This window comes from Lytechinus variegatus, chromosome 8, assembly GCF_018143015.1.
Source record: "Lytechinus variegatus isolate NC3 chromosome 8, Lvar_3.0, whole genome shotgun sequence".
Lineage (NCBI taxonomy): Eukaryota > Metazoa > Echinodermata > Echinoidea > Temnopleuroida > Toxopneustidae > Lytechinus > Lytechinus variegatus.
In genome coordinates this window covers 8,279,397-8,294,530 of record NC_054747.1, presented here as the reverse complement: position 1 = coordinate 8,294,530, position 15,134 = coordinate 8,279,397, and the positions used below count along the sequence as shown (strand labels likewise).

The window sequence follows — 15,134 nt, the reverse complement described above, 5'->3', positions numbered from 1 at the left end:
TCACTCATTGACAAATAAAAGTAGATATTTATTGAATCACTAAATTTATTGAATTGAATTTACTGAATTTATTAAAGTCAAATTTATTTCATTAAATAGATACATAGGAACATCCATTGTGTTCCTGCAAATTTACACTTTAAAAAAGTATTTCTTTATCCTGTAAAAGAATGAATAATTGTCTCAGTTTGTCAAAGATGTTGCGTCATTGGCTTTTGAGTTTCAATTAGATTCATTTCATTATTCATAAGTGTTTTTTTTTGCTGCTGTTGGTTTTTTTCTGATGTGTTTGTTGAAACTCCAGCTGAAGCTGTGGTTGCTGTTAACGTTCCCGGAGTGCTTGTTGGACACCTTGATGTTGTTGAGGTTGCCAGTGTGGTTTTTGCATCTCCTGCAGAAATTGTTGATGCTGCTGTAGTTGTTGCTGTTGGTCAATGTAGTGTTACATCTCCTGTGTGTTTGCTGCTGTTTTTGCTCCTACTGTGCATGTGATTGAAGTACCTGAAATAGTAATTAATTTATAATGCATATGAGCAAGATACTAAACTTATTCCTAATTTCAATTTCATTGTTAACCCTTAATAGAGTGGGGGGGGGGGGTGGAGGCACCTCTTGGTACTTTGCAAGATTTATCCAAATGGACAAGATCCTCAGGCACTCCCGGGATGACCTACCAGAATAGCCTCACAGTAAGGTGTATTAACAGGATTTTGTACTCATAACATTCAGTTGATTTTGCATGAACTCAATTCATCAATGAATGTAAAGGGTCAGCTTTTTCGGGTAATCTTTCTGAGTCCTTTTACTCCTTTAATGAAATATTAATAATTAAATACATGATGAAGTGAGTTTGGCAGTTATTTGACATGTTGCATCTTATGTGCTAGTGGTGGGGTCAATCATTATAGAAATGCAGAATATACATGTACATGTACCAATTTGGCAAGAGAAAGCAAGTCACATTATCGACCAATGATTGATATTGGTTTGTTACTTTTGCAGCTGAAAAAAAAATCATCAACACCTCAAACTAAGAGTTTAATTCTAAAATTTGGATTACCTGACAAAGAGCAAATCAAGAAACAAAAATCATTCAAATTGTTATTATGACTTACTTCTATGCCAAAATGAATCAGAATTATAAATAAGTTTAACTTACGTTTAAATCACATTTCTAGGCTCTTTACTGGCTCTTCAAACCCTTCAATGTTTGATTCTGGCATGACTTTCTGATACTATTTTGTGTCCTTCTGGAACTGTGGACAAAACCTCACCTGAAGGAATAAATTAAAATTTTCAAAAAATGTTTGGCACTATAATTTTTTTCTCACAAGAAAATACATTACATGTATATCAAAAAAAAGAAAAGAAACTTCATTTGACTATTAGGTTTTTGTCAGGGGGGGGGTAAGGGGTCAAGATGTTGTCAATATGATGAACAAAAATGCAATAGTAAATAATATATAAGGATCAATCTCTGGTTGAAAAACGTCACTTCATGCAATTATTCCTCATAATTCATCTTGCACACACATATACACATACTAAGGATGTGAGAGAGAGCGAGCATCGTCATCGTACATGCAAAAAGTATTAAATCCATCACTGATGTATAGATGGGGGCCATGCCCCCCAGTCAGACTGCAGGTCCCAAGAGAGTGGCTTCTTTCATCCAAATGATATTCATGACTTGAGATGTTTTGTATATTTAATGAGCTTGACGCGGACCATAACACCTTTTCATTCGGTCATTGCTGCTCTAACTGTGCATCGAATTTCATGAATTTGGTACCATTGTAAAGAAGAAGAATCATTCTTTCATGTCATATGTTTGGATTTATTCAAAGATTTTGTAATATAGGTTCAAAGTTTGATCTAAAATATGCTATAAAATAAATATTTTCACCTGACAAAAGTTGCTATTTTCACACTTTATTTGTGTTTGAGCCCAAATGATTTTTATATCATGATAAAGCTGAATATGTATGCTTTGAAACGATATAGGTTTCAAAATAAGAATTGGTTTAATCGGGTCAAGATCACACTTTTCATTTGCCAAGTACATAAAGCAGTTTGAAAACAAGAATACTGCATTCTGATTGGTCAAATAGACCACCCAGTGGCAAATTCCAACGGTTCCAGTGCCAGGGTTCGTAGGAAGGTCACACTTCCCATGTGGTAATCTCCTCAAATACCCTGTGCCTGTTGTTCTGTGAACCTTATCCAGCCAATCAGAACTCTGGATTTCATGCAAGTACAAAATTACAGAAATCTCGTATTGTACCTTAGTGGGAAAGTGTGATCTTGACCCGATTAAAAGGTGCCGCATATCAAGAGTGGCATTGTGAGAAAGAAAAGAAGTTCAGCTTTATGGTGATATGGATATCATTGAGGCTCAAAATAAAAAGTTTGCACAATGTGCAAAAGAAAATGGAAGAAGAAAATTAAGTTTTGAGGCACACTTTCAGGCCAGAAATTTACTTATTTAACAAAATATTGTATACAAAATAAATGACCAATATGAAAGAGTAACTTTTACTCTATCTGATAGTGCAATAATATTTAATTTAACTTGAGGTTAAAAAGAATGCCAGTAGTTGCAGTAAACACTGATTTCATGAGAAAGTCTGGCTTAATTGTCAGTATATCATCGAGGATCTAGATTTGGTAAAGTTACATAAACTGAACTTTGTGAAATCTTGAAATCTACGCTGAAAAATGTTCACACTGAAGATCACCAACACAGATAGGCACACGTGGGACAGTGTATTATTATTGCTGGAATATGAGCTTATTTTGCTTATTTCTCAGCAATTACACAATTTCTTCCAGAATCCTTTGGCACATATTTTTTATTCATACAAACAGACACTTGGGTGGTCATTATATTAGATTCTGTAAAAAGTCATTTTGAGATCGTTACCAATACTGGAATTTCTCTTTAAAACAGGTAAATTCTTAGACTCGAGAAAGAAAATCTCACGAATCACAAGATTTTGCAAGGATTCAGCCACGAGATGATTTGGATGTATCTGGACTTTTTGCTCATTAGCATAGGGACCTGCGGTCTGACTGCCCCCCCCCCCCCAATGTTTAATGACCAAGAAAGAAAAGGAGAAAAAGAAAGAAAGCGAACGAGAAAGGGTGAAATAGAGAGTATTTACTGGATATTATTACGTCAAAATCTTTCCAAATTTTGATTTCTGTATTAAAAAGTTCTAAAATTTTGCACACTCCCTTTGCTCTCTTTGGAGAACTTGTTTCCATTCGCCATATTTAGCCCTCTCAAAATATTTGGCTCATTACGCCACTGAATTCAATTGTAAGAATTTTATGTTTGCTTAATGTAGACTTAATCTAACCCTAATAAGACTGCCAGGGTATTTTGGAGGCAGGAAAGATGGGCGGAAGGGGAGTGGGGGCCCTCAAGATTGACCGTTAATTGCGCAATTGTGAAGAAATGCAAAATGCCTGCCACAGATGAAAAAATTGTATATTTGATCATTCTAAAATTATTTAGAATTATATATTTTACTAAATCATGCATGAAATTAGAATTTGGCTGGAAATCTATAAACACAGCCCTTGAAGTTTTTGTTCAGACACATAAAAATTAATTGATATCAAATACCTTTCATATGTATTTTTTTCCTTTCTTAAGTATTTGTTTTTTTTACTTTTTTTATATTGTTGACAAAATTTTCTGATCATAAGCACAATGAAATTAATTGATTTTAATCAGTAAAAATAAACATTAACCGGTATGATACAATTATGAATTCTGGCTAGAAACAGATTTTGCATTGGATTTGTCCATGAAATCACATTTTAGTGCAATTCTGACATGTGTACTTACACAATGCACAATGTTGCATAATTGCAGAACCGGGTACCCAGGTGTCACAAATTTTGTCTGAAAACTCATAAACTTTTTTTAAAAAAGGCTTTATAATGACGCGGCACAATCTTTCACGTTGTGGATTTATCGTGAAAATTTTTGGGCTCCCACCGCCTTTTTAGGGTTAAATCAGATAGCACATCATGATGGGTTTTACTGATATTCATTCTGCAACCCATATTTCAAAGACTATACATCATATCTGACATTGATTTTTACCTGTGGCAGTATGTTAGTCTCTGCATTTCTACAACTTTGGCCAAATATTCTACTACTAGTTCATTAGATGGGCCCATGGCATTTTTCTTATTGTAGGAGACTGGCAAGCCCTGGCTTTGAAGTTCCTGGTATATCCTTCTCCAGCTGCAATATCTGGTCAGTTGAGGACTTGGGGGCTTTGTGTCAGGAGTGGTCTTGGTAATGGCGGTGGCAATGGTGATGGCAGTGACAGAAGCAGACTTGGTGGTGGTGAATGCAATTGCAGCATTGTTGATGGTGGTATATGCCTCATCACGACCAACATTAGCTCCTGCTGCCATGCTGCTGGTCTCCATCTATTATGTTTTAAATGCAACAATGTATGAGTTCATGTCGGACCTAGAATTGCTCAAAAACATTATTTCTCTTACAAATCTAATCCAATGGAAATTATATTTTAAATCATAAATGACAAATGCATCATTATTCTTGCACTTCTTGGTTGAAAATTATAAAATCTTTGCTTTGTCTCAAAATATTATATCTATATTTTGATATTAATAGATGCTCTAAGATCTTATCTTTGAAATGGCATTTAAAAAGTAAATTCATGCTTGGGCGAACAGGGGACGTTTTATACTTTTATACTTTTGGCTAATCAGCAGACTTATAATATATTCATTCTTTGCCATAATTTTCGAAAAATGCTGTCAAATTTCACTAATAAATTTATTCATTTACCTGAATTACATTGGTTTTAATTTGAACTTCTTTTACCTTTGAATTTTCCTTCATAAGTAAGAAGAGACTTTCTTGTCAACCCAAGTGAGAAGATTTGCATTTTTAATTGGGAGAATTTGTAATCATTCAAATCCTTTTTATTATGTGAAACAAATTATGTTATGGTACCTTTGATAATAATTATGTGAAACAATTTATGTAATGGTACCTATAAAAGACATGAATCCTATTTTCAAGGGGTCATTGAATCCTTCACCAAGTTTAATTATGTGCTTGACAGACAAGCAAGAAAATATTCATGTCTTTCAATGGCAATGGTGTATTGAGTCAATTTTGAAGGAGCAAGATGTGGCAGATCAGGTAAAATGCATTAAAAAGTTGTGAAGCGAGCAAGCAAAAATTTCCAGTTTTTACTAAAATATCAAATTTTGTGATTTTGACATAATATTCAGAATAATATCATATTTCACTTTCTATGTTTTCTGTTATTTTTCTTTCCACTTTTTTCCTTGGTCATAATTTTGTATTGGGAGGGGGGAGCACCCCGAGCCCCCACCCTCAGTATGCCACTGTTCAAAGGCATCATAACCTTTGCAGAACACAATGAAAGGATTCGAAAAAAAACACGCTCTACCATAATTTGGTTTAAAAAAATGTTCTTGCCTAAGGAAGGAATATTCAAAACTAAAAGAGAACATATTAAAAAGGAACAACACCACAACTATCCAAATAAATAAGTAGATTTGGAAATGAATTTTGACTGCATAATTCGAAAATTATGGCAAAGATAATGAAAGGTTAAGAGGAATTCTGCTGATAGCAAGAAGTCCGACCATCATATTATGCCATTTTGGCGCAAGCTTCCTTTTTTACCCCAGACAAAACAAAAATTTGTGTTTGCGTAAGCACGAACAAAACCAAATTATTTTAATAGCATTTGAAGGATAAGACTCCATAGCATGTATTGACACCAAAATATTGAGATCATAATTTGAAACAAAAATTTTATAGACTTTTCAAATCTATCCCATTTTTTCATACGCACTGTAGAACTTGGGAACTTATTTAGAGATTTACTTAACTGTACAGCAGAGAATTCTCTATTTATGCATAAAATAATTTATCAAAAATGAATTTAATAAATTATGAAAAATCAGCAATACACCCTTAGCTTTGCAATTTCAAAGAAGCTCATGCTAATTATGTAGGGCTAAACCAAATTTTTAATTTGTTTGATCATTTAGTAAGCGTTAACTTAAAATACACAGTCCCCTGGTACACAGTATAGGCCGAGGTCCATGGTGACCCTCCCGAATAGGATAATTTTCATTTCTCTTTGGCTACTGAGAATGGAATATTCAAAACATTGTTCTGTCAAACCAAAGGTAGATAGATAATACAGAGATTATATTTCTTTAAAACACGTATGATATAGATCTACTGTACCTTCTGATGACGAGGCGGCAAATTAAATGTGGTTGGGACAGCATCCTGTCTTAGACGAATCGTTTGCCCAGTCCTGTCAAAGCAAGCATCTTCAAAATGATCAGAACAGAGTACAGAGCTTTAGGAGGAATTCGATGAAGCTTGCTTCATATTGACCATCCATACTGTGTTACAGTACCAGTTCAGTCCAACGGCTGAATGGGAATCTGCAGCAAATGTAAACACATGTCATGAAATCAATTATATATAATTAAGAAAACTCTAGGCCTACTCAGCAGCGGCCCGTTTATCAACACCTGGACAAGTGAGTCATATTTATCTACCAACCACAGAGTTAGTTCCTATCTTTAGGATTTTTAACAAGAAATAATCCATTAATAACGTTATATTGAGACTATCGGTAGAAAGTACAAGAGATGTAGCCTTAATCACATAATAGCATAATTTTCAAAAAGTTAAATTATGATAAAACTTGCAATTATTGTGATAAATCAGGAAATACATCCAATCAAAAAAATAGCAGAGCCAAAACTAGAACAAAAGCTTCGGTCTCTGTTAAAGGGGAATCCAACCCAAATAAAAACTTGTTCTTAGGGGAATAAGAAAAATCAGTCAAGTTGATAGGTGAAAGTTTGAACACTATCTGACAAATAATAAGAAAGTTATTTTTAAAGTTGTGAATATTGGTAATCCCTAGATCCACGAGACTGCAAATTGGCCACATATGTGATGTCACAGTGATGTAAGGCAAGGACTACTCTTCCATGTACTCCAATACATAAAATGGCTAATATGTCATTTTTTCAAATGTTTTACTTCAAATTTTTATTTTTCTTTCACATGAGGACATAAAACAATATACTACCAGGGTTATATTTAGATTACTGCCCCAGGGGAAGGGCAGTTAGGAGAAAAACACAAATCCCTGATAATTAAGTACATGGCCTATGGGAAAGTTGTCCTTGCCTCTTGTCATAATTTACTTACCCAGTTGCCACTTTGAAATCTACATAATCATAGGGATTTCAATTTTAAAGCAGCCATAACTTTCTTATTGCTGGTCCGATTTCTTTCAAACTTTCACCATTCTGTTTTATCTAATTTTCTCCTTTCCAACACTATATTTTATGACCAAGGCTGGATTCCCCTTAAGTGTAAAGGCATCCGGCCGAGCGTTGTTGGAGCGGTCGTGGAGCGGAGAGAAAAAAAAAATCATCACCGCTCGCTACCGTTTACCATTTTCAAGTTCGATTTTAGTTTTTTTGTTTTCGATTTTTTCCCCCATTTTGAGAGAAATATTCTACCCTCTTTCCCTACCGCCCCAACAACGCTCGGCCGGTGTGACCATGCCTTTATGTTGGTTGTTCAGCTGAATTTCGTTGGCTTCACTCACCAAATACAGAAAAAGATATAAAAATACTCCTCGAGACAGAGGGCTGCCAGCTGTCTACTAAAGGCAAAACATGCATCAAACATAATTAAACCATGCAGACTTGGGGATTAAAATGCCGAGAAAAATGAAATCATCACTAATTCATTTTGAACATGACTAAAAAACAAGGCAAAAGCAATTTTTGTCTCGCCCACTTATGAAAATAACCAGAAATATTGTGATTTGCAAGGGCACGCAAGAATTATATCAAAACTTCATTGTGAAATTACTGGGATAGAATAACACTTGTCATACCAGCCTTGCACGTAAACTTTAATATTGACCTGAAAATGACCTTTGACCTTACCATGTGACATCCGACTGCAGCATAAGTCTGCAAGTTTGGTTGAAAAGTGACTTACGGTTGCGGAGTTAGGTGTCATAAGAGAGTCTTGCATGTAAACTTTAACCTGTAAATGACCTTTGACCTTTCCATGTGACCTCTGACTGCAGCATAACATGCAGGTCCCCCAAGTCCATCTACCAACCAAGTTTGGTTGAAAAGTGACTTACGGTTGCGGAGTTAGGTGTCATAAGAGAGTCTTGCATGTAAACTTTAACCTGTAAATGACCTTTGACCTTTCCATGTGACCTCCGACTGCAGCATAACATGCACGTCCCCCAGGTCTATCCAACATCCAAGTTTGGTTGAAAAGTGACTTACGGTTGCGGAGTTAGTTTTCATAAGAGAGTCTTGCATGTAAACTTTGACGTTGACCTGAAAATGACCTTTGAACTTATCATGTGACCTCCCACTTCAGCGTAACATGTGCAGGTCCCCCAAGTCCATCTACTGTCCATGTTAGGTTGAAAAGCGACTTACATTTGCGAAGTTAGGTGTCCTGCATGTAAACTTTAACGTTGACCTGAAAATGACCTTCGACCTTACCATGTGACCTCTGACTGTAGCATAACATGCAGGTCCCCCAAGTCCATCGACCATCCATGTTTGATTGAAAAGTGACTTATGGTTGCGGAGTTAGGTGTCATAAGAGAGTCTTGCATATAAACTTTAACCTGTAAATGATATTTTACCTTACCATGTGACCTCTGACTGCAGCATAACATGCACGTCCCCCAAGTCTATCCAACATCCAAGTTTGGTTGAAAAGTGACTTACGGTTGCGGAGTTAGGTGTCATAAGAGTCTTGCATGTGAACTGTAACGTTGACCTGAAAATGACCTTTGACCTTACCATATGACCTCAGACTGCAGCATAACATGCAGGTCCCCCAAGTCCATCTACCATCCAAGTTTGGTTGAAAAGCGACTTACGGTTGTGGAGTTAGGTGTCATAAAAGTGTTGCATGTAAACTTTAACGTTGACCTGAAAATGACCTTTGACCTTACCATGTGACCTCTGACTGCAGCTCAACATGCAGGTCCATCTATCATCCATGTTTGGTTTAAAAGCGACTTACGGTTGTGGAGTTATGTGTCATTACAGGTTTGTGACGGACGGACAGACGACATTTGGATCCCTTAGTCTCGCCTTCACCTCTGGTGGGCAGGACAAATATGTCATACGGACGTTGAGATATGCCGCGAGAGCTTTTCTCGAAAGGGTGGGTTGAGGAGGAAAGTCAAACAAAACACACCTTTTCGGGACAACCGGGGGAACTTTCCATGAAAGGCTGCATGTGTTTAATATTTTTTCTGAACCAATCGTTTCTATGAAAATTAGTCTTGAAATAACAATATAACAGTAATATAGACACTAGACAGAGGTGCATAGATGGGGGGAGGCTTGGGATACTCTCCCCCCCCCCCCCCAAAAAAAAAAAGGAAAGAAAAATGAAATATAACATTTTCTGAATATTTTTATGTCAAGCTACAAAATGTGATTTTTTTAATGAAAAGCTTGCTCGCTCACAACTTCTATTGAATTTTGCCTGATATGACACATCTGACTCCCTCAAAATCTTGGGCTCATTTTGTCTCTGATTATTAGGAGAAAAAGAGAGCTTGCAGTTTTTGTGATTCTGAATAAAATTTCATATTAATGAAGTAATTCTGGACACAAAATAATTACACAAAGCCATATGGAATTATGAGAAATAGTAAACAAATATATCAGGCTTTGAGAAAGTATAGTTGAATTATTTATCCGAGGTTGGTCTGACAATTACTTCCTGAGGGGCGAAGCCCCGAGAGAAATATAGTAGTTTTGCCAGTCCAACCGAGGATTAATAATTCCCACTATGCTTTCGAATGAAACGCCTGATATATTTGTTTTTTATCCAACTTTTTATAATTTATAACCAAAATCTATGTGATGAGCTTGCAAAGTCCGGTTACTTGAGTTGAATTACCTACTTTTCTCTGAGCCATCGTGCTCAGCAGAACGCAGATCAGTGCCTGTGCCGACACATCGCTGGACTTGCCCAGGAGAGAGAGCGCGCTGGCCGGTGTGCCTGAGAGTTTAGCTAGATCCAGTTTTGTGAAATAATGATGTCAGACCTCGATATACTAGTATCCAAAAATATATCGAGGTATGACGTCAGAGTTGAAATATATTCGGTCACATGATGCTACTTGAACCAATAGTACTATACATGATTTACTCTATGTAGGATATAATGTATTCTATTCTATAGGCGTAAGTATTTGCATAGAAGTGTGATGAAACAAATCAGTGGCGAAGTGAGCCAAAGTTTTGAAGGGGCTAGATATGAATAATTGGGCAGATCTTTTTTTGTGAGCGAGCAAAAAAAATAAAAATATTTAACTTTATAAATATCCAATGAAAGCATAATATTCAGAAAAAATATATTTCACCATTTTCTTTTCTACTTTCTTGGTCATAATTTATTTTTGTAGGAGAGGAGAGGGAGCAAGCGCCCGAAGACCCCCTCGCCTCATCTGTGCACTGAAGAAATTACTTTGAAACTGACTTTCCTTTGCAAGCTGCTGGATAATCTTTATATAATAGTTACCATGCAAGGACGGCTGCACTGCCGAGACTATTGAAAATAAATACATGAAAATGCACAAAATTTGTGTTTTCCCTTCTTTCCTTCCGTTTTGTTTCACCTGCATAGGAGAGTAAAATTATATTATAGGCGCTGTTTTTCTGACGGTGGCGGCATCAACACCAAATCTTAACAAAAGGTTGTGTTTTTTAAATGAAAACTTAGAAACCTAGTTCATGAAATTTGGGCATAAGGTTAATCAAGTATTGCTAAACGTCCTCAGTTGTTGTGTGTCCGTACAGGTTGTGTGTCCACACGATCAATGTTAGAAAGTCATTTGAAAAAAGTTAGAAGCGAAGTTTCATCAAATTTTAGTACAAAATGTTGGGAAATATAAAGAACAAAATAGAAGATGATTACAAGTATTGAATTCATATTTTTAGTGTAATCCAAAGACAAAAAGGAAGGCTTCAAAAAGATTGTTTACATTCATAATTCCGAAGCTTCGTTATTCCGAAGGTTTGGATATTCCGGAGGTTCGTTAATCTGAAAGCGAAATAAGGTTCGTTGTTCCGAAGGTCCGACAATCCAAAAATTGAAATGACGTTCGTTGTTCCAAAGGTTCGTTAATCCGAAAAGGAATAATGAGAGTCATAATTCCGAAGGTTCATTAGTCCGAAAAAAAATGAGGTTCATTGTTCATTTAGTTTTTTCGGATTAACGAACCTCATTTCGTTTTCGGATTAACGAACCTCATTTCGTTTTCGGACTAACGAACCTTCGGAATTATCACTCATTATTCCTTTTCGGATTAACGAACCTTCGGAATTACGCCACAAATGTTCGGATTAACGAACCCTTTTTCGATTTAACGAACATTGTGGTTCAGGCAATAATGAATTCACGTGTTTTGGAATTACGAACCTTCTGAATTACGAAGTGTAACCAAAAGATAACATGTCCGGAGTCACTGGACCCCCTCCTATATTAGTTTTGTTTTTAAAGATCGTGATGTTCCATGAGTTTTATATTTCCCCATAAAATCCCACCTTTGTCACTCGGAATATCAGATCGACTTAACGGACACGATGTTCAGCCAGATGGAGCGTATAGTAGTGGTGGTGAAGTGGAGCCGGCACAAACATCGCTCGAAGTAACTAAACTTGTACTAGTAATGAGTGGGGCTAGGACCTAGGCCAAACATACTTAGGCTACCACAACAGGCGATAGGCTTTCTTACCCCTCCAAAGATAACTTCTTAAATTGGAGATAAAATTTTACCTTCTAGGGTGACCTTTTCTTGGACTTGCCCTATACCCTGTACCATGAACCGTTTTGGCAGTGGATATCTAAGTCAGTGGGTCGCGCATGGGATCTCATTCTCACTTCTGGTGTCCATACCACATGATTTTTCTGTGCGCGGTGGCGCATCTTTGGGCCCGAGCCGAGATAGGCCTCGACTCTAACATTAGAGTCTACGGACAAGCCCAACTCATAGTCAAGGGTTCATTACACGCAGAAACAGATCTAGAGGGGGGGGTTGCAACCCCCCCTCCCAAAAAAAAAAAAAAAAAAAAATCTGGGGACCATTTTTTTTTAATCTCATCTTTTTTAAAAAACTTGTAATTTTATTTTATTCTATTTCTATGTCTTCATTTAATTTATTATTATTATTTATTTGGGGGGAGGGTTGGGCGAACAAATGTCACATAGTCCTTTTTGCCCCCCCCCCCATCAGCTTTTTTGAGGACACGGAAGTGACAATCTAGGCCAGGGTTGCCGATTCTCATCCCCAAACAAAAATCCCCCCATAAAAAAAAAATGGGGGATTGCAACTTAATTTTACAAATTTTCATGGGGGTTAATTTGGCAACGACCTCTATATCAAAAATAGTGGTGTTTTAGATGCAAGGAAACGCCATTTTCACACACAGATTTTCAAAAATTTTCCCTACGTGGGAGGGGGGACACCCCCCAAACACCCTCGCTTGCTTCGCTCGCTTGGACTCGGTCGCTACGCTCCCTCACATACCACCCCAACCCCCCCTTTATAAAAGCTGGATCCGCTCCCGACATGCCACAGCGCACAGAAAAACCAAGCCATTACTTAGAAGTGGTGTGTTTAATGCCTTATGGACGTGGACATCACTTGCAGAAGTGGGATCGCAGCAAGCCAGCATGCGCGACCCACTAACTCATTAACTGTCAATTCGAAATCCACTGCCAAACATGGTTCAATGGTTTAATTTACCAGTATTAATACTAACCTCGCAATGCGTGTGGGTGCCCAAGCTAAAGCTGTTTTTAATAATCTAAAAATAAAATCACGTCAATCACTGACTCAGACAGTCAATACTTATATAAAATTTGTCATCCAATGAAGTTTCCAATTTCAACATGCATTTTGCTCTGAGTCAGTCTGAGTATGAATTTTACACCATTTATCAAAATCTAGGCCTAAATATCAGCCTGTATAATTCATTACCATTTTAGGTGTGCACAAAAGACCAATCCCCCCGGCCTGGCATGGGCATGGTCGACTACAGTAGGACTCTACACAAACTTGAATACACGGGACTATAAATTGCACAGCTTCTTGCAAATGCAAGTTTGGCAACGACTAACGAATTCCCATTTTGTTTTCAACGTAATTTTGAAGTCGAAAACATAGCTAAACTTACGAATGCAATGTCCGTCCACATTCTACCAATTAGAGAAGTTGTTTGCAGCTCTCGTTGACATGAATAACGTGAAATCTAAGCTAAACAAGAAAGGTTCACCAACATGCCGACCTGTGAGTGTGACCGTCCCGCGCCCGGATATCGATCGAGCGAAGATATCGGCTTGAGCAAGGTGCAGCCAATCAGCGACGATCTCATATTCCCTGCCAGAAAGAGGAGACAGAATTATTTTACATGGACGGAATTTTTTGTGATGTGACACAAAATCATTTCGTCGACGGAATTTTTTGTGATGTGACACAAAATCATTTCGTTGACGGAATAAATATTTGCATCGCAACGAAATGAATTTCGAGGACGCAATTTTATTTCGTCTCGAGGAAATTGATTATAAGTGTGACACAAAATAAATTTCGTATACGAAATCAAACTGCATCATGACGAAATGAATTTCGTTGGAGTGAAACACATATTTTCCTACAGAATTTTCCTTTGGACAATTGGGGTGCTATTTCGTTAGATCAAAATTCATTTCGTGTGTACGAAATAAATTTTGTGGACTAAATTACATTTCGTCTCGACGAAAATTTATTTTGTGTGACAAGAATAATTTCGTATACGAAATAAAACTGCGTCATGACGAAATCATTTTCATACGAACAAAAAAACTTTTGTGTACGGAATGACGTGAATTGGACGGAATTTACCATCGGACATTTGGTGCGCCATTTTGTATGGCACGCCAAATGAAGTTTGTGGACGCAATTACATTTTGTCTAAACGAAATTTATTTTGTGCATTTCGTCGAGACGAAAATGATTTTGTGTGACACAAAATAAATTTCGTGTACGAAATTAGAAAAGCGTCATGACAAAAAGATTTTCGTCTGAATAAAAACACATTTTGTGTACGGAATTGCTTGAATTGCACAGAATATACTGGCGTACACTTGGCACGCCATAGTCTGGGCTAGTATTAAATCCCTTGGAATCAGTGCAAGACGCCCAACTCACCAAGGGATCAAGGGTGGTAGACGCATCAAAGACACAAGAAAGACAGTGTTTCAACTTCCCCATCACCGGTAAACCATGTATTGAAGAAACGGAAAGATAAAGAATCACAAGGTAATGATGCACATTTTGCTTTGTGGAATGCCAGATCGATTAGGAACAAGACTCATATGATATGTGATCTAGTTACATCAGATCACATAGATATTTTTGCTCTAACAGAGACCTGGCTCTACGGAGATGAAAGGGATGACCATTCCTTAGCAGATTTGAGATCGTCGTTACCATCTCATCGGTTTCTTCACTCTCCTAGAAGGGATAGACCAGGTGGTGGACTTGGGGTGTGTCTTCGGAAAAGTTTTCATGTCCATGAAAAGGAGATTAATTCTTTGGAGTCCTTTGAATACATGAATATTTTGATCTCTACCAGTCACCAGAAGCCTATTCGTATTGTAGTTATATATCGTCCTCAAATTACAATAGACCGTAAACCGACAGCCCCTATATTTTTCAAAGAGTTTCCTAACTCTCTTGAAAGTTTGATGGTTGACCAACACTACCTCTTAATTGCTGGTAATCTTAATTTTCATTTAGATGACAAGACAAATTATTATTATTATTACTTATTATTTGTACTGCGCTTCTCCCATTAGGCCCAAAGCGCTTACAATGAATAAGATATACTATTTTAAAAACTACAAAGTATTAAACAGATGAGTTTTTAATGACTTTTTGAAGATTGCTAATGATGGACACTGTCTAATTATTAGTGGCAGGTTGTTCCAGAATTTTGAAGCCGACACCGTAAAAGTTCTG

At 36.9% G+C, this 15,134-nt stretch overlaps 1 long non-coding RNA gene across 1 annotated transcript; it reads right to left on the bottom strand.

Annotated features, from left to right (window-relative positions):
- Positions 1-1,197: 1,197 nt before the first annotated feature.
- LOC121419925 lies at positions 1,198-13,543 on the bottom strand. The gene is made up of 4 exons (XR_005970661.1): positions 13,309-13,543; positions 6,284-6,489; positions 4,118-4,452; positions 1,198-1,274 (listed from the first exon to the last, which is right to left on the bottom strand). It is a non-coding gene; the product is annotated as an uncharacterized LOC121419925 (long non-coding RNA).
- Between the last annotated feature and the right edge of the window lie 1,591 nt (positions 13,544-15,134).